This window comes from Excalfactoria chinensis, chromosome 3 (genome assembly GCF_039878825.1).
Source record: "Excalfactoria chinensis isolate bCotChi1 chromosome 3, bCotChi1.hap2, whole genome shotgun sequence".
In the NCBI taxonomy this organism is placed as follows: Eukaryota; Metazoa; Chordata; class Aves; order Galliformes; family Phasianidae; genus Excalfactoria; species Excalfactoria chinensis.
This window is the reverse complement of record NC_092827.1, coordinates 91,988,692-92,012,081: the sequence shown is the minus strand read 5'-3', so window position 1 is coordinate 92,012,081 and position 23,390 is coordinate 91,988,692. Positions and strand designations below refer to the sequence as shown.

Below are 23,390 nucleotides of genomic sequence, written 5' to 3'. Positions count from 1 at the left end.
TTACTATCCAGAAGGCTGCTGAATATAAAATCTCTGAGGTCAGCCAAAATAGTGCTGCATTATTTCTTTATCTCATACAAGTTACTCAGGAGCACCATGCCCTCAAAACTACAGAGTTAGTGCATTATTGCTGTCAGAACAGCTGTGAAATGGTGGTCCTGATACTTCTCCTAAAGTTGTAGCTCTGCACTAAGCACTACAAATATACAAAGTATGTCCTTCTCAAATACGGAAGTTACTAACAGGCATAGTATGTTAATTCCAAAATGGATGGGAAACTGTTGTCTTCCAGTTTTACAAGTCACTTTATCCATAGTTAGGAAATTTCCAGAAACCACTAAGATGGGTAAGAAACAGTGAAACAGGTTTTTATAACTTACTATTCACAGGGTGAGAACATAAGCTAAGCAGGTTAACATCAGGGCACAGTACTTCTTGTATTTATACTGTGGACCTCCCATACATTTAAAGTCACTACAGACCAGATCTTTGTTAATACAAGTCCAACATCACACACTAAAGTCAAGTCTACAAATATATATACATATATAGCAACAGAGGTCTTTTTCAAGAGGTCTACAAAGCCTGCTCTCAAAGTCTAAATGAATAACATTTATCTGAGCCTTTGGAAATAAATAAATAAATAAATAAAAATAAAAATGAAAAAAAACAACCTTGAAATCACACCGCCACAAAACTTTCCAAGAGTTAATAATTTGCATCACAAATACCTCCATGCGCAACCTCTGATGACATCCAAGAGCGCTCCCAAAACTGAATGTATAAAACATCTTGCAAAATTAGTAAAGGAAATCAAGCTATCAAATTTGAAGTGGCACAATGCACCTAGTTATTAGAGAATGGAAATGAGCCCAGGCTTAGCCACAGTAAAATAACGCTTATGCAACCTTTCATAATGATTCCCTCGCCAACAACCAACCAGAGATTTTTATGGAGATTTTCACTTGCAAAGTAATCTACAATAGTAGAAAAAGATTTATTTTGCATTTCTTTTTCAAGCAGCATGAAAATTACACCCCTAGAAACATTCAACATGGTGTATGTCAACCCGGTGAAAATGAAGTTGTTAATTCATATAAAGCTGTAGCAAATATCTGACAGACTTACAACATAGCCCCAAAAGTTCATCATCATAGCCAGATATTAGTGCAACAAATGGCCAAAGTCTGCAATGGAAGCCAGTAGCATATACCAAGCCGAAACATCTCATTGTTATTTCAGAAAAATGGGAAAGCTGAACACAACCGGTAGTTTTGGGTGGCATATAACAGTGAGGTATTTCTTGTGTCAGCAAGAGAAACGCATTTGAAATCTCTCTCTTCCCCCCTTCTGGTATTTACCTCTTCCCTCTCAAGGTTCTTTATTCTCTGCACAGTAAGAAACAGCAGAGCGTACGTTATGCATAAATTCATGACAGAGAACACTGTTTTAGAACAAAGCTCCTTTGCGTGGGTGCATGTCTATAAAATAAAAGGCATTGTTACTTTACCGAGTACGTATCCACATCCAGCAATCAAATCAGATCTCAAAACTTTATTTTGACAGCTACAGGCAGCTATATTTTCACCAGAGGTTTGACTTTCACGTTAATACCTGGGTTTTAGCGATATCATCACAAGATGAATCAAAACTGACAGCTGAAGCAAGAGTAGTATTAATAATAGCTAGGGAAGAGAATTCTCATCCCTGAAATCTGTAATTTATATTAATTACTTCGCGAAGTTACCAACCACAGAGAGAAATGAGTCTGTTCCCAACTCATATTAAGAAACTGTCCCTTTATAACACAGAACTGCTCGGCTCTACACAATAATAATTATTTTGTGGTGCGCAGCAATATTAGACATCCTTTCTCTAGAGGAAGCCTGCCAATACTGTTGGCGTTACACTTTCAAAAGTTAGATAAAATAACCTGTAGCAGCGCTGCCAGCTTGCTCAAACTGCAGGAGTAAACGACAGAATAGAACCACCAACACAAACGCGTTACGAAAGAATCAGCTCCATCCTTTCGCAGAATCAGGAACGCAACGTTTTCACCGCGCTACACGTTAACTCAGGTTATTAATTGGAAGGCTGCACATCAAGTTTGATATCACAAACAGCCTTTATGCATTACAAGAACGTTCCGCACTGTACTATAGATTTATGACATGAAAGACTTTAATTCTGCATAGCCCCATCTGTCTTCCCTACGGATGCATCCCCATAGGCACTTAAATGTTATATAAACTCCTTAAGAGATGAAGATTATTCTGTAACTTCCCAAAATCATCCTCCTTTAAGCAAGTATTACCTAACAAAGATGCACTATGCAGCTCAGGAACAAATTGGATTCCTGGGTTTCTACTAGAAGCCAGCATAAAAGAATATCTGCTAAGTATTTTCAGATATTAAATAAAGATGAGCAAGGCTGGATAAGTGTAAGTAGGAAGGATGAACAGCATTAAGTAACAGGTGTCTGACTGCACATAATTCAAAGCCAGGCTTCAAACAGGGTGCATAGCCTTCCTGGCAAAACGGAAACGCTGCTTTGTGCTTTGCACCTTGCTTTGGAAGTTACCCCTAAGAAAGCAGCTTTAAACATCCACGTTAATTACACACATACATAGGCAACCCAGGCACAGCATCCCGAGAGACCATTCAATTCATCTGAAAGAAAACAAACGAGAACCTTCAAAGATGAGCCTGGCTTTGGTTTTGGTTTTTTTTTCCTTAAAAGAGGAGGGAAAAAAAAAAAAAAAAAAAAAAGGAAAAAAAAAATACAACCAAAAAAAACACCAAGAAAGTTATACTTAACTACACAGAAACATTTGTCACACCGCCCAGCACTGACAAAATCCGGATGCACTCAGAAACTACAAGGAGCCTCACAGCTGGCAGCGAGGATGAGGAGAAGAATTCGATCCCCAGTCACACACACACCCATAGGAAGTCTCACACGCGGACAGACAGACGTACGTTTGCAGACGTCCTCCGAGGCCGGGGCCGCCGGAACCTCCCGGAGCCCGCGGCGGGCGGAGCGGGGAGCCCAAGGTTACGGCCCGGAGCGGTGGGGCCGCTCCCCGCGAAGGACGCGATGCCGCCCGCCGCCCCCAACGGCCGCCCCGCGTACAACCCGCCGCCGCCTTTTACCTCCGCCGCCGGGGCGCGCGCCGCCGCCGGCCCCGCCGCGCTGCGCAGGGTGGCCGGGGCCGCGCCGAGGCGACGACCTCCTCCTCCTCCTCCTTCTTCTTCTTCTCCTCCTCCGCGCACTGTGCCTGTGTGTGTGCAGCCCGCCCGCCTCGCAGCAGCGGCGGCTCCTCCTCTCTTCCCTTCCCTCTCCCTCCCCTCCTCCCCCGCCGCCGCCGCGCCCGGCTCAGCCCCCGCTGCGCGGAAAGGAGCGGAAGGGGAACGGGGAACCCCCGCCGCCACCTGGGAGAACGGGGCCGAGCCGGGCCGCGCTCCCCACCCTCGGCCGCTGCCACCACCGCCTGCTCCTCCGCCCGCCGCCGCGCAGGGCCGCGGGCAGCGCATGGCAAGTGGGCGGCGGGGCCGCGGGCGCGGAGCTCCGCCCGCGCCGCCCCCACGCACGGCTGTGCTCTATTCCTATGGAATACGCAGGCATGTGTATGTATATACACGCATACACCTCGCAGACTGTCTGCGTGGGCGGTGTTTCGACGAGGATGCCCGTGCCGGCGTGACTGTGTTTACTACATGTTTTTAAAGGGCGGTTGAATGGGCGTGAAAAGAACGCCCCCCCTCCTCGCGTTCCCTGCTGCGTCCAGGCCTTCCGAGCTTGACAGGAATGCACCGCCGGGGAGAATGAAGATTGGGGTGGGGGGGGCTGGAGGAACCCCAGTTCTCTCAGACTGTGGGGAAGGAGGGTTGCAGACTGCGTTACCCATACAGCAGGAGCCGACCATCTGAGTCCAAAGACGACCGTCAAAGAAAGGAGCAAAAAGCACTTCATAAAGTAATCTGTGGTAATCGTGAGGTCTGGCCGTGCCTTAAATCACAGTGTGAGGTCAGCTGCCTTTTTTTATTATGATGATTTTTCTTTGAATTTTTGTCTCCAAATTGCAGCGGGATCACTTGAGGTTTACTTGAAGCAAGCGGCAGCTCAGCTTGCTTGGCCTGCATTGGGTCCCTCTGGGTGCACCCATGGTCAAGAATGTGGGAACCCCTCTGCAGATACCACCGAAGCTGACTGCAGACCATAGCTATCTACTTTGTTGGCTGTGTAACACCCAGCTCCCCATGCTTCTGTTTGCTGTCCTTGCGTGCCCAGTGGCAGTTTTCTCTCTCTCCTCTGGCTTTTTGTGACAAGTCTTTTCCTCCGCATCCAGGAAAAACATAAACGCCCACGAAGACAAACAAAGTGCAGGGTTTTACAGCCAGAGCAGGTCCCTCATCTGCAGCTGCCCTCCTGGACTTCGTCATTAGCAAACTGCTGTGGTTGGCCTCCCAGGGCCTTGGGCCGAGCCGCTTCAAAGTGCCACTGACACCAAACCCAGGATAGCACTTGGGAGTAAGGAAGGATGGCTGGCCCTGCTCGGGGACGTGACCTGGGGCAAACTGAGGAAGCCGTGGAGAAAGAGCTGGGAAATCAAGCATAGGAAAACCTAAACTAATTTTGCTAGACTGTCAGAAGGGCATTGAAAAGCCATGAACTACTCAGACTGGTAGCACAGCAGCCAGCACTTCCATGGGCAACTGAAGAAGTTTATAAATTCTATACCACAAACTCTGAAGTTCTAGCACAAACTCTATTGGTGCTAAATGCTGTACTGGGATATGATAGAAATTGTTTTGCCACTAAGAGCAGACATGGTGCTCCTGGAGCTGCCGTGGAAAGGAGCTGAAGAGAACAATAGCAACAATGACACGATTTCTGGAACTGCCTATCAGCACAGCACACCTTCCCACTGAGGGCTTTCTATCACTGAGGTAAGTGTTATTCTAAGCGGACATTTTTATTTGCTTGTGTCTACTCAATTAGAAATTCCTCACAGGCATGGTGGTAAAAGTAGGTCTTCAGAAATATATGAACAGATAAGGCTTAGGCAAGGTGTATCGTGCCAAAGGAAGAGCATAAAGAAAACACCAAAGGAACAGGAATGAGAAGCACATGAGCCGGATGAATGCCAGAGCAGTAGTTACAGCCAGTGAAATTGGAGGACATCAGATTTAATGTGAGATGGATATGAGGCTAGGGAAGAAAGGTTTGTTTGTCATTCCAGAAGTACTTGTCTCTGAATAAATGAAATGGATTTGTAACAGAGCACTGGAACAGGTTGCCAAGGGAGGCTGTGGTGTCTCCTTCTACAGAGATATTCAAGATTCGTCTGGATGCCTACCTGTGCAATCTATTGTAGGGTACATGCTCCAGCAGCGGGGTTGGATTCAATCTCTTGAGGTCCCTTCTAACCCTTGCGATTCTATGATTTCCATGTACACACATGAGGGTGTACATAAACTACATGTCTTTTTCATAGCTGGTGGAGCTGAAGGGCCTGTTTTTTTGGTTGGTTGGTTTTGGGGTAAGTTAATTGTTATAAAAGATAAAAGTAATAATGACAATTATTTTAATTCCAATGGTGAGTAATAGTTTGCTCGCTAGCAAACACTATTTGACTCTCACTAGAAATACTTGTGTGGTTTGAGTTCAGTCCTTCAGATCTTGCAACAGCTCTAAGCGTAGATACTATTCCGGTCCATAATGATATCTGTCTTTTCTCACAATTTCTTTTCTCCTTCACCCACCAGAATGACTTCTGCGTGACAATATGCCATGGCTGATCTATGCAAGGGCATTCTATTCCAGGATTAAACTCAGGCCTATCGTCTTTTTAAAGCCACACACACACACACACACAAAAAGCAAAATACAGAGACTTGAAATGTTTAAGTAACCACGTGAAATGCAGACAAGGAGTATTATCTGAGAGTCAGTGAAAGTATAGTTTCTTTACAAAAGGCCTTTGTTCTCATGCACACTTTCTGAAGTTACCTACATGACCTGATGTCTCTCATTCATTGAAAGAAAGGCAGCCAAAGGAAGTTATCAGGGCTGTGGCTCTGCAAGAATACTGCAGATACTGATTATCAGTTTTAACAGCAAGTGGACTTTGCATCTGAAGATCCTTAGTTGCAGGAAATAAGGCCACACAGAGGGTCAGAGAGTCTCCCATGGAGCCTTAAATGGGTCAGGTCCACAGTTCTAGATCAATTCCAGCATTACGAGTTCTGTTGTGCTCCAACTTTGTCTACAAAATAGACTTCTAAACAATCTGCAACTGATGATGACACTTCTGTCCTTGCTTCTCTGCTGATTTCCTTCTGACTTCAGCAGCACTTTCAATGAATTGGAGGGAGAAAAAAAACTGTGACTTAACCAGTTTGGAATGAGTTAGTAATGAATCTGGGAACTTCAAATTTTACAGCTTGTTCTTAAGTTGACTTGCTGCCTTGCTGTGGACAAGATACACATGTTCCATCTCTTTTTCTTCCTTGCAATATATTAGTATTTTTCTCGTTTAAGAGGTTTTCTCAATGCATTTTTTTCAGTTCTGGAGTTAAAATAATACATGTAAAAGTCTGTGAGTGCTGAAGATTACGCTTTGGCAACTTAGGAGGTTTTGGAAAAGGGGAGCAGTGCTAATAATTCACATCAGTTTGGGAACAACAAAAAAAAGGGCTGCAGGAAATATAACAGAAACAGATCTAACCTCTGAAGTGATTAGCTGAAACAGACAGAATTTAATATGGCTACCTCTATTAAGGGCAGCAAGCCTAACCACACGATTGTGTTGGCTAAAAATTACAGCTTTCCTCAGAGAAACTAGCTCAACCTGAAAAATTACTTTTCCAAATCCATTACTTGATAGGTTTGTAAAGTCACTTGAATCTTCCACTTTTATTTCTTACCTAACATAAAAGTGAAGGACACTTTAGAACCATGTACCTACTATATGTCAGAATATCCACACAAGGGAGTTCATTTTTTCTTGTTGCGAGTTTTTTTTTCAGGTTGTCCTAAGGCAAAATTTTCAGTGGTTACCACCATACTCAGTGACTGAAAGTATGTAGTAGATGTAGTAGAAACAAGGTAGGCATTTAAAGTTCAAAAATTCTTTGAGAACATGGAAGCTGTAGTTCTACTCTATTAGCTCATAGTTAGACTAGCTCTGTATAGCCAGTGTTGATCTACCATGTGTTATCTTTCCTATCAATTTATACTACCTCTTGATCTCATTATTAACTTCCTTATTTCTAAGCTTGGATATTTCTAGTAGAAATATGTTGACATGAAGTACTAAGAAACACTTTGTCTGCTTAACAAAGCACAGTTATACAGTCAGCTTAGAACTGGCAATGGAAGGCATTTTTCCTCAAGCACAGCCTTTAGCACGTCCAAGCTTCAGAGGGCATTAGTTATCTTTTTTTAACCCTCATCTGCTGTCATCCTGCACATTGCACAAAAGCTGCTTGCTATGTCACAAGTAGTACTTGGGATGACCTCTCTGCTTTTGTTAAGAGTCAACTGGAAACTGCATTAGGATGATGTCTCAAACTAATATTCCTCATGATACAGTTTATTACCCTGGGCTCAGTGCTGTGTACAATAGCTACAGTGCTTGTAGCTACAGGGCTTCTGCTCTGCGTGCCGGAAATCCCTGGAAGGACTTTGTCACTTCTGCCAAAGGGCTCTACCAAATGTGTTATCATCTGCCACTAATGGTACTGTGGTTGATATTGATGGGCAAATCTCTGGTCAATAGCAAAGCATCCACTTATATCCACTGTTTTTCCAAGTCTTATATTGCAGACAAGTCTGCGTGTCTTTAATGAAAAATGATACCCTGTAGTTACTCAAGAAGCCTATTTCAAATTGAAGAAAAAATACATTGCTCTTTTTGTCTTTTTAAAAACAAAAAAAAGACAAAGTAAAATAATTGTGGTTAAAATACCTTCCCTCTCTCCATCTCTCTCCATCTCCCTTCCCCCCTATCCCAACCCCCATCTCTTTCTTGAACATTGCTGAACTGTTTTGTTGCAGCCTGAGGTAGACTGCAAGCTTGAAATATTTTAGTCAGGGCAGTTAAATTTTGGCAAAAAACCTGAAAGTGCTAGGCAGTTTTAACTGTAGATGTCACTACCAGCTCTCCCTTGCAAAACACTTGGTTACACAGGTATTTTGGTTAGGCAGGACACAGCATAGCGAAAGAGATTTTCCTCTGAAACTTCCAGTTTTTGCAATAGATTTTTCACAAGACTGTTCACTTTCTGCATCTGTAAATACCGTCCTGTTCCAGACCATTCATGATTCTGATTATTTATGTCAGCTATGATACATTTGTGCTGTAGATGCATACCATACCACATGCTTTGATACAAAAAAACTGAGGTTGCCTTATTAAGCACTAGCTTGCTTGACAAACAACATCTCTTCCAGTATCTTAGCCCTGATTCATTATGAAATAAAATCATCTCTGATAATTAGCTTCTTCCTAGGCTTTTCAGGAAGCTAGGCACACTCAAAAACGCATGAATAGGAATAAGTGGGAACATAAGGAATGTTTCTCCTCTGCCTACAACAAAATATTAATGACAAGCAATGCAATTATTGTTTTTGATGCTTTTCATATTAAATTGAGTGAATATTACTGCTCAAAAGTATGATGGGAATCTACTCAGAATACTAAATAGTCTCCCAATTGTATTGCAAAATGTTTGTCTTCAGTCTTGGACTCCAAATCTACTGAACGCAGCAGGACAGAAACATGTGGCTAGAGAATAATTCTCTAGAAGCTGGATAATGCAGCAGCGACAAAAAACAAAGCATTCATGATAATCAATTGTAAGAAATCTGTGCTAATGCAGAACTTCTCTAAGTATGAATGAAAAATGTGAGGACTTGTTAATTTAGGGTTTTCCAGACTGAAGGGAGAGTAAAACCCTAAAAGAGAACAAAATAGCCCAACCTGTGAATTCTTCTGGTTGATTTTTTAGCTTAGCAGTTGTCTGTTCCTTGTTTTTGGTACCATTAAAAGTTATCAGACACCCAATATCCTCATATCTCCATACTTTTGATTGGTTTATTATAAAATGTATGGATGGGAAATTTACCTACATTAAGTAGGAAAATTGAAGACATTCACTAAGAGCATTAGTGGCAAGTACTTGCAACAGTTATGCAATTGTCACAGTGAAGAACAGAGACCCTTTAGTCTGTTCTTTTTCAAGATTATATCATGGGTTATACAACATACTGTTTGCAATAGCAGGTCCCTTCCAGGCCTATTTAAAATTATCCAGAATCTTCTCTACATTTTCTCTTAAATTTCCCAGAAAAAGTGACTTAACTAATAACATTACGTTGTATTTCTCTCCTGTTGGCATACCTTCCTGTTCTTCCTTTTTTAGGGCTTAGGCTTTTTGCTCTTTCTCAAAACTTCACTGAGAAATTGTGGCACAACATTGTTGGTCTGACTAAAGTGCAGTCAGCCTTGTTGTCATTTGTGCAGTCTAAGTCTAAGTGCATGTAGAATACACAGTTGCTTTCCATACTGCACCAACACCAGAGATGTCCCTTGAAAGTGGCACTGCGTGTGTTCAGACCATGACTCTTGATAGAAAACAAAGATCACATCAGCAAACTGCCTGAATAGCCTTGATACTTGAGTTCTGCTCTATGTTGCTTGACACATTTTTCCTTTGTACCACTGCAGAAGTTAGTGGCATCAAAAGGACTTGACTGTTTTTCCCTATGAAGGTGTGTAAGCCCACTGGGAGCCAGCCAAATGTATTTTGTATGACAGCAAGCATGAGTTGTTCACCTTGCTTGACAGTCAGTGACAAAACACAAGGCTGTCTGCTGGCAAAGAGGGTGAGTGGAAAGGACAGTGCAGGGCACCTGTATGCCAGAGAGACCTGAATGTTAATGCCACCCACTGCTGAGCCATCTGCAGGTTGTTACATGATAGCAACTTGATGGACAGTGACTTATTAAAAAGAAGTCCCACCATATCCACTGCACAGGCTTAAGCGCAGCTCCGGCTGTGCTGTTATTTATCTCTTCACCTGATTATCAGCAGTTGTTGTTAATTTATTTACTGGCAGTGACACATGGCAGGAGTCCACAAATGCAGAAGACAGCAGCTGGTTAAGCCTCAAAGGAACCACTTTTAACAAGAAGTAGACAACAAACTACACTTCGGTAGGTACAGAGCAGGTTGATTACTCGAATACTTATGCATCTGCTTACTTCAGGATGTTACTCTGGTAGGGGCAGCAAGAACGAGGCATAAATGCAACAGCAATGGCAGTGGCATTCCCCACTGGGGAACAGTAGGACAGGGTTACAGAAGGCCCCTTTTAAGGTACTTCTGACATCACTGCAGAATGGACAGCTAGTGGGTCCCCTGCATGCATAGAGCTCACACATTGGAACTGCCCTTACCTGTCTTCTCCTTCCTTTTGATACAAATAGTTGCCACATCATCTTCTTGAGTAGTTAAGCTACAGATGAATAATTCTGAGTGATCTGTCTATTATTTAGTGTTGAACAGAGATCAACTCTGTGCAGTATCTCACAATGGTTAATACTCTTACTGATCCCAGGTGTACTATGTTAATTAAAAGGCCACCAGTGGCTTTAAAAAAAAATAACAATAATTTGTTGTATCTCTTCTCTACATTAATGGTCCTTAAACCAGTATCTTGAAGTACAGTAACCAACACGTCCTTGCTGAGGAGTGGGCAGCAATCTCCACCATCAGGCCAGTCATGAGCAACATCACTTGGACAACAAAGTGTATGAGAAACAAAATGTGATGTCCTTACTAGCAGCCTCAATTAGTCAATTGCTTTCTCTTCAAGCTCCATAACAGGATTTTATCTCCTGGCCCTTAAGAACTTACAATGGATGGGCTTGCAGGAGACTGAGAAAGACTCCTGTGGTTGCACACAGCAGGAGCTGAGACACAAATGAAGGTGTCCACTTCTGTCAAGTACAGACATGCTGTCAGAGGCACGTTTCCAGTCTTTGTCCCCACCATTGCCTCATAGAGCTGTTCTTCCCCTGATTTTAGAATACAAGATATTTCCTGCTAGCCAAGTTGATCCCAGGTTGAAAACTCTACATGACTAGCTCAGAATATATTCAAAGCAGACAGTGAAAAGTATTATCTGTGTTTTCACCTTTGTCATCCTCCACTTATCCTCATTTTCCACCATCTGCTACTACAACCTCCAACTCCAGACAACCCACCACAGCCTTTCCTGTTGGCTCTGAAAAGGAAGAAGCTCTACTTGTAAAGCAATGAGCCTACTCTAGCAGCACAGAGGGATTTACAGGCATACAGCCAGAAGCATGCCAAGTGCTTCCCTTCTCCAAGTACTGACAGAAGCAGGTGAAGCATGCATCAAGTCACCGTGGCCTCAGCAGAAGTTGGAGACAGTGTGCAGGAGATGTTAAGGAAGTGAACTTGGGCAGATAAACTGCCAGTGCGATTTCACCAGTTTCCCCAATTCCACCAAGGATGGATATGATCCAAGAAAACAACCAGAGCATGACCTTTCACAAAGTCAGAGCCAGGGAATCAGCATCACATGCGACAACTCACATTTACAGTTCTGCACATGCAGACATTAGCTCTTAATTGCTCATCTTCAGTTCTCTAACTCAGTAGTATCACTTCTCAGACTAAAACCTTAATGAATGCTTGCCAAGTTCTTGTAAGAACACCAAATTTCATAATTTAAACATGTTTTGAAGTTCAGGAGAAAAAAAAAAAAAGTACATCAGTGAGAACCAGCCATCTGGAAAGCTTCGGAGTCTTATTTTGCTCATTTGTTTGTTTGCTACTCAACTACTACAGTACTGTAATTCTTTAATTTTATTTATTTTTAAGGTTACAACATGGGTTTTGACTACCAAATGAAAACACAGCTCATGCAGGAATAATTCACTGCTTTGAAAGGTAAATGATTTCTGAATGATGAATGAGGTTTGTAGTTATGCCAAAGTACTACCTATCCCATTATGAACTGTTAATTCTTCTGGATACTGTTTGCAAAAGGCCATTTTTCTCCTCCCTCCCAAGTTTCAAGTGAGGGGTAGGATCCTAGGGTAGAAAGGAAGAGACAGAAGTACCCTCACCAGTCAGCTACACAAAAAATATTATTGGTCACAATATCTATATGTGTATTTTAAAGTTTGAAAATAAAGACTAGGAGCCAACATGTCAACTTATGGTACCAAGAAGGTATCAATTGCCCCCAGAATGAGGGTAAGACTGGGGGAGTACTGGAAGTCATTGTTATGTATTACAGAGGATGTAGATCCCATCGAAATACTATGATGCTATAGACACTTGGCCTATGTTGTTTTGTTGCTTACAGCAATAAGCACTTCTTGAGTTACAGGAGATGAGGTACAGATGGGTGCTGAAAAAAACCTGGGAGATGAAGCTTCATCACATGCTTGCGTGGTCAGCTACTTGTCATGCACACCAGTCACCCCAGGAAACAAAGAAGGTTACAATCATGAAGGCAACATTTTAACTAATGGGATTTCAACGAACTGTTAGTACATGCAAAGAAAAATTTTTGAATACCAAGTAATTCTTGAATTCCTAAAGATCAATTAGTGTTTTCTGCTCCATGCAGCTACAAAGCTTATCTACAGACTAAGAACACTGACTCCACTCCCTTTGAGGTCCAGTACAGGACAGTACAGTAACATTCTGTAATATACAGCAATAACAAGTAATTGCAGAATTGGGGGGGGCTGAAGGTGACCTCTGCAGATCATCTAGTTCAACTCCACAGCTGAAGTAGATTCCCTAGGGTCCGTTAGCTGAAGTTATTCTACATACGAATGATACAGATGTTAAATAGTAGTAATAATAGTAATAATAATAATAATTTCTAGGTTTTTTCCATTAATGGCCAGAAAACTCCTCTTCTTAATATTCTTCTCCTAAGGTCAATGAATACACTGTATAAATCTAGGCTCTAAGTAAGAAAATCTACATTGTTTGAAATTACGGATACAAAATGCCTTTTGAAAAATATCCTTTAGAATATACAATGATCCCAGCCTGGGTGCACAGTAATTTTAATACTACAGTAGTTGCCAGCTCTGCCTGTACAAAATCAAAACAGCTTTAAATAAGTGACTGGGTTATTCCTTCCACACTCACACCTTTTTTTTTTTTTTTTTTTTTTTTTTTAGTTTATCCTTGCTGACATTAGTTTATGTATCACGTTATTCATTTCTTAGCACATGCTTATAAGTGTTGCATAATTCTGTTTAAAGAAAAAAACAGAATGAGAAATGGATTTGAAGCATATGCTTTGACTTGACAAAGCAAAACAAAACAACACAAAACACCTATGTTTTTCAGAGTCTTTAATGTCAGCCTTGCCAACATCAAGCATCCTTGGACATGGCCCCAAGTGAGAGAGTAGAGTAGAAAACTGAGTTAGATTGTTTCTCAGGACTGCCATTTGTTAAACAGAATCATATATATAACAGAATCATATATATAACATGTCATATAAATAGTCAAGGAACAGCAATAGCATTTTTGAAAGTAAAAGACAATTGGATGTTCCTTGGATGTCCCAGAGAAAGAACAAAACAGAAAGGAAGTCAAAAATACACAAATTTATTTCAAAGATAATTAATAGCTCGATAAAATAGCAAATAAAGAACAAAACTGAATGTTCTTTGAAAGGCAAGATGTGTCCTTGGAGGAGATGGCAGCAGAGTTGTCTCATCCTCCCTTCCCCACCCCACTCCCTTCCTCCAGCCATATCTCAGGCAAAAACTGTAGGTGTTGAGTAAATTTTTAATTGAGAGCATAAATGATTTACATGTTCACAGTAGTGCATACCTCCTTCCTCTACTATCAGTTAAATGCTTTCAGCAAGTATCAAAGCCTTGATTACCAGCATCACTGCTGTAAATAGAGGCTAGTTCTTTATTTCTTCTGTACCTTCTGATACTATGTTGTTTTTTTAGCCAGTATCAAGCAAAGCTCTTAAGAGCTTTGTATATTTTATATACATATATATATATATATATATATATTTCTCTTAATAATATATTTTACTGGAACATGAATACCTGATCAAAAAGCTGTTTATACCCTTAGGAGGAAAAAAAAAAACAAACAACTGCTAACATTCGGGTAACTCTAGAATTAATATTTGTATGATCACACATCTTAATCTGAACACATATGAATGCTTTTGGGTGCAGCATAATAAAGAGCTAGTTGCTACTCTTAGCAGCACCTCATGTAGATTAGACATTATAATTGACGCTTACAGAACAGGACCCAGATAAATTAATTTTGTGTTGCTCCAATTTTACCAATTTAAATTAAAGAGTTACACGAACTCCCTCTACCATGGGAAACAAACAAAAAAACCCTGCACATATTCACACACACCAATTGTTTTTACTTGTTATCTAAAAGTGGGTGGGCATATTATTACTGCTCAAGTTCAGCACTCCCTAGCTCAGTGCCCTGTGATCTAGCTGTATCAGACATGAGCCTCCTTCAGCTTCTGTAGGCTTAACACACTTCCCCTTGCACTCTCCTTCACTTCTTATACTCTATCCACCCTCATATTCAATCTCCAGGAACTTTAAAAAAAACAAAAAACCCAACACGTGTACACTGACATCTCTTCCTATATTTCCTGCAGCATTTCACTCCAAGATTTGGCTTTGTGAACAAAGCTGGGGAGAGCAGGACTTTACCTAAAGGATAAATACTCTTGTTTCTCTTGTTTCTTTTCTCATGAGCCTGCTCATGTACCTTTAATGATCAACCTGGATAGACCTGCTGGCACCACACTATGCCTTCAGGAAAGACTGCCAGAGTCAACAGGTACTGATAATTTATACTAATCAGGATGAAATTTATGTATTGGGATAGATAACCGAAGTCATCTGAATATTATACTTAGGAGACAATTGGCTGTAGAGGCTATAGGCACAAGCAATGTAAATCTTTACATCTCCAGAGCCAGGAACCTAATTGAACCAGAGCTCATCAATGAAAGTCTGAAGAAAATGGAGCAGCTCCAGGATTGTATTGAGCTTGTTTCTCCCCAGGAAGTATCTGTCCCCAAGAGAAGGCTCGTGTCTTTGAATTACACCAGATTCAACACTAAAATACTCCTGATGTGAAATGTGAGAAACCTTCAAATCATTCAACTTAGATGGCTCAATATACTGACTTCTCTGAACCATTTTCTCAGACATTTATCTCCAGGCATTGTAGAATGCACCTACATGGCTGTGTGAGGTTTGTGGTAGTGGAGCACCCAGAGCTAACTAATTTGTTTCTCCCATATTGCACAACAGCCATTACTGCAGTGTTAGTTCCATATGTCAACACAGATAAAGATACCACGAAAAAGAGTTGAACTAAAACAAAAATAATTCAGATTCATAACAATCAATGAGCACTTGCAGGGCTGGTATTAAATCTTGTTTTAGAAACTCTTAATTAAAGCTGGCACATTCCAAACACTCTAATCTAAAATTGTACTTCTCTGGAAAGTCATAAAAGAGGGAACTCCAATCATTAGTGTTTGAAGAAAGGAAAGAACAGATAAGACTTTTTTGTGCATGGAATCCCCAATTAAATATTGGCAGAAAAAGGATGTGGCAGTTGAGGGAAAAGCTTTCAATCAGAACTCACGATTGTCTGAAAGAAGTGTATTTTTCCACTTTTGAAACCTTGACTACTTCTTTTTTTTTTTTTTTTCCAGAAGTTATTGTAAAACTCTGGTACAGTGATCTTAGTCTACTTTAAGCCTTGAAAGAAACTTTCATTTTCCCAACTTTACTTGCTTAAAAAGATGTAATAGTAATAATCAAGTTCTCTTTGTGAGCCTGCTCTCTACTTTTATCATAGGTAGCCATAATTTGAAGAAATTAGTATTTCTCATCTCTCTCTCTAGTCATTTAGCTTACATTTCGATTCTGTTTCTGTACAGCAACACAGATGTCATGATTATCAAGACATGGAAGGAGAAGCAAAAATTACTCTCATAGAATGAATAAATTGGCAGTAATATCCTATTCCATCAGGCCTAAGGAGACATCAACATAGCTTAAACTATTCTAAATCCTCAGGGTTTGTCTGTGGATTCTTTGATTCTGTTCAGTTAAACCGATATAGGCTTTTAAAATGTTGGTGCTGATTAAGCTTAAACAGGAGCAATACAGTACCAGAAAGACTGTCCAAGACTGTTGAAATAATAGTCACACTCTGTCTAAACACATAGATATGTCTAGATGGGATACGATAAGCATATATAACAAGTTTCAGGACTTAATCCTCATATTGATGCAAGTAAGGATGCCCCAAAAGAAACTTCCATATAACTTCCTACCTCTAAATGTATCATCTGGAACACTGTTGGACTCTATGTGGGAGAGCAATAATCTAATCACTGCTGCAAATCTTGTATTCATTTATTCTTGTCTTTATGGTTGACATTTCAAGATACTAGTAATCAAGTGTGTATGCAAATGCAGACCTACTGTACATATAGATTCACTGTGTACACAGGCAGGCACTGGCATTGCAGCAGTGGTCAAATGAATATTTATTGCAGCTAGAGGTAAGTTCAGTACAGAATGCAATTCTCACACTTGTACTGAGAAGTCACATACTCTGTGTCACACCCAGACAGACTGCAGAGCAGGGTGTTCACAAGGGATGCCCCAATATTATAGGTCACACACCTTCATATATAGGGACCTTCGTGGTGAGAGCACACCTTTGTCTTCCCCCAGGCTTTATTACCAAAGAATCACTTAAAACAAACCAAAACAAACTAGGAAAACCTAGGTCTTGATATGTTGAGAGTATTACTGTCAAGTTCTAGGATGAACTAAAAACCAAGAACATTTTTCTGCCTTACACATATTTCTAGCTCAATGCACACATTTTTCTTTTGTTCTCAAATCCTCTCCTATTTATACCCTCCTTCAACAGCTGTCCCCTATTCCCTATTGAACACCCATTTTCCCTTAAGATGGCTAATTAGTTTAGAACTCCAGGCAGTAAGACACAGGTGAGAAACCAGCTTTTCTGGTGTTGTCTTTCTTTTCTTAACCATTAAATGGTGCAGTTCTGCCTGACATTTGCATAAGAACAGGGGAATACATCCAAAGTGAAAACCAAACAGTAATTCCTTTTAGTGTTATGCTAGCATAATGAAACAGAGAAGGAATTCCAGACATTGTGTTATTCTACTGTAGTAGAAATTCATCATTGGTTCATAATATTTTAAAAGTGAAGAACTGTCAAAACAAAGCTTGATGAGCCATATTCACTTAAGCAATCACATGCTTTCCCAAGTCAGTAGTTTTGAAGAAACATTTTCTAGAACCTCAGATACAACAGTAGTACCTTGGAGATTTGTCTCCTACATTACAACAGACCAGCCTGTTTAAGCTTATTTAAACTTTCTGCACACCCTCCCTGCTTCACCGTCCTGAAGACTGCTGGCACTCAGGTGCCTCAGTTACCCAGTGAACCTCAGTCCATTCTTATTAGAGATAATGGATGCAAGTGGATGTTGTCGCCTCACAAAAAATGTAGAAGTTATTCCTAAGGGAACAGCCTTTTTTGTCTGAACTGATCTTAGGGTGTTGATACTCATCTCGCGTGGCTGGATAAGAAAGGCATAACTGGGGAAGACTCAATGTCATTCTACTTTGACAGTGGGTTAAAATTCTCGATTCTCCAAGGACCTGTTATCTGAGATATTTTCTTCACTGTTCATGACATCTTAGTGCTTACAACAAGTTTCCCCTGATCTAAAGGAAGCTGAAAATATAAGCAGGTATTGCAACAGAATGCCAGTGTCCCAAGACAGGCAACTGTATGTAACCAGATACGTATTGGTAATTTTGGTTCTTCAGTAAAGTTTGTGCTGATATCTAATCATCAACCTAGGACTAATGTCAAAACCTGTTTTGTTTTCAATACATAAAAAAGATTACTCTTGATGATGAAGTTAAGTTTGAGTAGTTTATTCCATACACATGCAAAGAGCAACTTCTGCTAGCCTACTTTTTGCATGATCTCCCTTTAGAACTAAACCCCCCATCACAACGGTGAGAAATACATTATCGTTTCCCCATTGCCAATAATGTTGCAGTTTATAAAGTACTGAAGCAAAAAGAAAAAGCTCACTTGTGGTGCTGTATTTCACTGTGAGTCTACTTTGTCTTCTCTTTTAATAAAATCCATGTGATTCTACTTTTCTAACACAGCACGTGCTCACTATCAGCTTTGTTTTGCAGACACTACAAGAGAAGCCCTATGGAAATGGATTTGTGGACAAGAGCAGGAGAGGAAACTTCATTTGCAGTAAATAAAAGCATCATTTGCAGATGTCCTAGCAGTGACCTTGGGATTTGGAAATATGCATCTCCTGGACAGGAAAGGGAATTACAGTGATGATTTTTAATTTTGTCTGTTTTGTGTTGTTGTTTTGTTTTTTTTTGTTTGTTTGTTTGCTTTTTAAACTGTAAAATATACTCTCCGTACAATAGCAGAGGAGCTCACAAGCTGTGTATAAAAAGAAGTGGATTTGCCAGCTATGACAACAGTTAAGGGAAGATTTAAATGAAGTAATAGATGTTTTTCATCTTTGACATCTATAATTAGTTAATATACTGTGAAAAAGAGTACATAAAACTTTTCTCCACCAAAACAAACAAACAAAAAAATTAAAAAGAAGTAAGAAACAAAATCAAGAAAAAAGACAGCTCTGCAAACCCACCGTTTTGTTAGCTCGTCTTTTAAGAACCTGATTCCTATTTAGTATGCATGTAATGACAATGCATTCAACTGAATAATTTAGAATATAGATGACAACTTTTCAGTAGAGGTTTTTATCAATGTCAGACAGCTTCCTGTTTTTGACCATATAAAAACAGAACAGGACCACTAACATTATTAGGTTTGGATCATCTTCCTGCTGTTTGAAGGGGAAAGTCTCATTTTTTTTCTGGCAGTGAATTAGCACTGTTACTTTTATAACTCCCTAACTGTAAATGCTGAATTAATTTATTATCACAAAAAACAAAAAGCCCTGCATTGTGCAGATGCTGCTAAAGTTGCAAAGCCAGACGCTCCTGGGAAATGGTAGAATCACATTTGCGCTATCTTAATTTTGCAGGTTATTACTTTTGTTTTCTTAGGTGCAGATGACATCCTTAATAATAACAGATCTGCTTTCCAGTTATGCTATGCTTACTCACAAAAATCCCCAAAGCGGGAATCCATACCCATTCAAAGCTTTTCCCTTTGTTGAATATTTTCTGTGTTCAACTGTTTCAGTTACATTTATGTGTAAATAAGGTTTGTTTTAAATGCTCACATGTGTAGCTGCACACAACTGCCCTGCATTCTGGGATTCACACCAATAGCTTTGCTGAGGATAATTTTTACTTAGGCAAAAGTCTAGCTCCTCACTTCGTTATGGTGTACGCAGATAGCAGGTGCAAGCAGCTATCCTTGCCTTGTATGAAATACCACCATGGAAGACAAGGGAGTAAGAATTTTTCCTATTCGTGTATTTTTTTTTGTGTGCGTGTTTTGTAACCTACCCTTTCACTTTGTTCAGTGAGGAATATTTATATTTAAAAACACCTTGAAAATGAAAACAAAATATCACTAAACATTTAATTTTCCCTTCTACAAGCTCCTGGAGATTTCTTTCCTGATCTTTTCTTCAAGCCTTATTGTTTCCTGTTATCCACACAGTTTTGCGTGAAGTGCAGAGATATACAGTATGCTGTTGGTTTCAGTAATAGATTTAAATTTAGAAATTTTCTGATTGGAAATAATGCCATTATTCATGTGCCCTTGTACTAACTCCCAGGCTGCTGTCTGGTTCTCTTGATATTATTACATTCCTGATGCATGTTATCGTAGAGGTCAGTGCAGAAGGAAAGATGTTACACAACTCTCAAGAACAAATCCTTCAAGGAGAAGATCTCAGATAGACCCAGAAATGTTATATCCTAATCTTGGCACAGCATCTGCTGGCCTTTTACTCACTTTAAATACATACACTGCTCTCTTACTAGGCATTACTTATAGCTAAAATATCTACATTTCTTTAGCTTGCTTATTGTAGTAATCAGGATACCTGATTGTAGGAATACAAGAACAGCGGATTAATGGGCTAAATCAGGGAAAATCTCAATTTATTCCTATTTTTGAAGTTATATGGAGGATTTTTACTAACTTAAATTTCTTTGCAAGTAACCTGCAAAGGTAAAAATGCAAGGACTGTGATCTAAATACAGAATTAGCTGAGTGATAGCAGTCAGTTTTCCATAGAAATACAGAATATTGTGAATATAGAACAATCATAATTTTATTGGCCATTTAGACTTACCTATACATTTTTAATTTCTCACTAACTTAATTGCTACACCTGGGAATTATGTACAACGTTCTCTGTCAGAGAGGGTGTTGTGAAGAGGCAAAGGGCTAAAACTATATCAGCACAAGAGTCTATGAACGAGTGTGGAGTGAGCTAGAGATGCTTCAGGTAGCCTAGATACGAAAAATCACATCAGTCTGCACTGAGCACCCTGCTATGGCTGAACACCTCCTAGTCGCCAAACTTATCCATGCCTCTCTGTATTGCAGTCCAAGCACTCCTGTGACTGCAATGCAGGCATATGTCAAGGCTGACACAGACCCCTTGGAAACTGAGAAGCTGTGTGTTTTAAACTGGTATGGCCTGGGACAAGAAGACATCAACTAACAAGAGTTAGCAGGGACGGGATCACATTTATGCTTCTCTTTTTAACACACCCAGATCTACAACTCTGAGCAAATGTAGTGAGTGGCATACAGCTCTGTATGAAAGATGCTAAGGGATGGAGATTAAATATTTTTTTTTGCTTGAGAGGAAAGGACTTACTGACACAAGACAGGAATTATGACAAGATCTTGTTTGCCAGGCAAGTACAAAGCTAGAAATCAATACATTAAATATCAATACATTAAAACTGCTGTGACCAGAAAGTAGATTTATTAAGTGAACAGAATTCATGAAGACAAACGGCTTCACATCATGCCTTTGCACAACTGATGTAATACTTCGTTACTTTCCCCTTTTATTTTAGAATGACCCCTTTGAAACAAACATTTCTATTGTGATGCTGAAATATTGGTACACATCTCTAATGAAACAGTAATATAGACAATATAAATATTGATGAAAAAAATTGAAATACACAAAAGTATGCAGATATTCACCTGTGCAATGTCTTTAGTGACTGCTTCTTAAGCAGCTTTATTGGGAACACATTTTTTTTTCCAATCATTTCATTCATTATCCCTTTCCCTGTAAATATAAACTGCTTCACACTGTGGTTATCATAATATTAAATAGATAAAAAGATTTTCTTACCAGCATCATGATAGGAGGTACTCTACAAAAGATATAAAGACGAAGAGAGAAGCTTCATGAAACAGAAACATTGCAGACGGTAGCAGGAGTGTGTGAAATTGCAGAACAAGGGGAGACACAGGAGTTGCTGACTAGATTGCTAATAGAGTTGAGGAGCTTTGGAGAAGGGACGAGAGGAAGAACTGCAAAGTATCATTATCTGATAAACCCAGTATATCTCATGCTAACATGCCTTTATCCAAATAAAGGACAGAAAGCCCAAATATCCTGCTCATACAAATTGGCATTGCTCTAACAGCTCTAATGGCAACTGTTTGGGCAAGCAGAAGAGAAGAAGTAGGATAAAAACAATGAAAACAAAACATTTCTATCCCTTATAGATTAATTTCAAATTAATCACCTTGTGATGGCCAGTGGGAGCTGTCAGAAAGGCTATCAGTCTGTGATACAAACCTTAAGCATGTTTGACCTGTGCATACTTCTATAAAGCACATTTTAGGGATGATATTTCTTTTTCTTTATTCCTCCACTCACTTTTCTAGGACCTAGATGCAGGAGTGGAACTTCAGAGATTGTTTTCCATGTCAGAGAAGAAACAAACAGAAATTATCTCCAGGTAGTGCTGATCCCAGTAAGAAGTTAGTGCGTATGTTTGCAAGTAGTGGAGAAAAAGAACTTCAGTCCACATAGATGTGTTGTGCGAATATTTCTGGCAAAAGAAAGCATGCTATTGAAATTATCTGTTTTCTCATAAATCCTCACCTAAAAGCTCAGATCTCATCTTAGCATACTTAACATGCAGTTGTTTGAGGACTTGTTTAGTTCTCAAGACAGAGTTATGTAACAAGATTTTCATTACCAGCAGATTAAAATTCAGTTTCATGCATATTTGCCCATGCCAGTGCTGAACTCTCATCAAAGAGGAACAGCACTTTCCTTAGCACAATTTCTTGTGCTGTAATGCCAGTCCAGTAGCAGTTACCTACTCTGCACCAGAAGAATGGGTTTAGGAGGAGGTTCTCCTTCTCTGACAAGGGAAGCATGCTATTGCTATTTTATATAAAAAAAAGAATAAATTAATAGAAACTGGGGTTTTAACTTTTGAAGGTGCAGAGACAGTAAACAACTGTGGCTGACTTCCAATGCAGCTGGTTTCAAAATAGAATTTCAAAATGTGATTTCAGAATGAAATCTTTCTTCAAATAACTTGAAGAATGGCTGACAAGAAATTGTATTTTAAGCTTGAGTGGAGGCCATTCCTGCAATTGACCCTACATTCAATAGGCAAGAGCATTTAGCTCTGTTTTTGCCTTTCTGATTGTAGCAAATGCAGGTCTTTCCCAGGAAACACGCTTAGTTTGACCAGTGCAAAAGCAAAGCCTTCTTTGAAATAACACAGAAAATGGTTTTACTAAAAAATGAAATAATTATATTGATTAAAGTTACCTGTTTGAAATTATTTGTTGAAAATTAATCTACTTTAAGTGAAAATTCCCATAAAAACTCATAGTAGTTAATGTGCAGGTTCAGAGACAGATAGTAGAAAATAAGAAGCTACACTATTCAAGCTCTAACCCCAAGCCTCCGTAGTCTCAGTACAGCTGGAAATTTTGCTAAATTTATCGGAAGCAAAGCACGGAACAACTAGGAAATATGAAAATGGCATAATTAGTCTTCAGACTTTGCATCCCAGTGATGGGACCAGAGCAGCTCACCACCCTTTAAAACCAAAGGCTCACCTCAAAAAGTATTGCAAGCCAGACCAAAAAAAGCTATCACTAAGTGGTTGCATTTCTATTAGGAGTAGTTAATATAGCAGGGGTTTGTTTAATCATACATTTGAAAGAGATACAGCCCAAACCATGTGCAAATTTGATTTAAAGTGTATCACCACATTTTTGTTT

The 23,390-nt window shown here is 39.8% G+C and overlaps 1 protein-coding gene across 10 annotated transcripts in view; it reads right to left on the bottom strand.

Annotated features, from left to right (window-relative positions):
* PLCB4 (phospholipase C beta 4) overlaps nucleotides 1-21,576 on the bottom strand; it is a 206,327-nt gene extending 184,751 nt beyond the window's left edge. For 2 of the 10 annotated variants that reach the window (XM_072332089.1, XM_072332091.1), the window contains exon 1: nucleotides 21,487-21,576. The gene's annotated coding sequence lies outside the window, so the exon portion shown is untranslated. Of the gene's footprint in view, nucleotides 1-2,979; nucleotides 3,037-3,153; nucleotides 3,270-3,432; nucleotides 3,452-21,486 lie in introns of those variants that run through there. The other 8 variants (XM_072332083.1, XM_072332080.1, XM_072332084.1 and 5 more) reach the window with 7 other exon arrangements.
* Nucleotides 21,577-23,390: the final 1,814 nt, after the last annotated feature.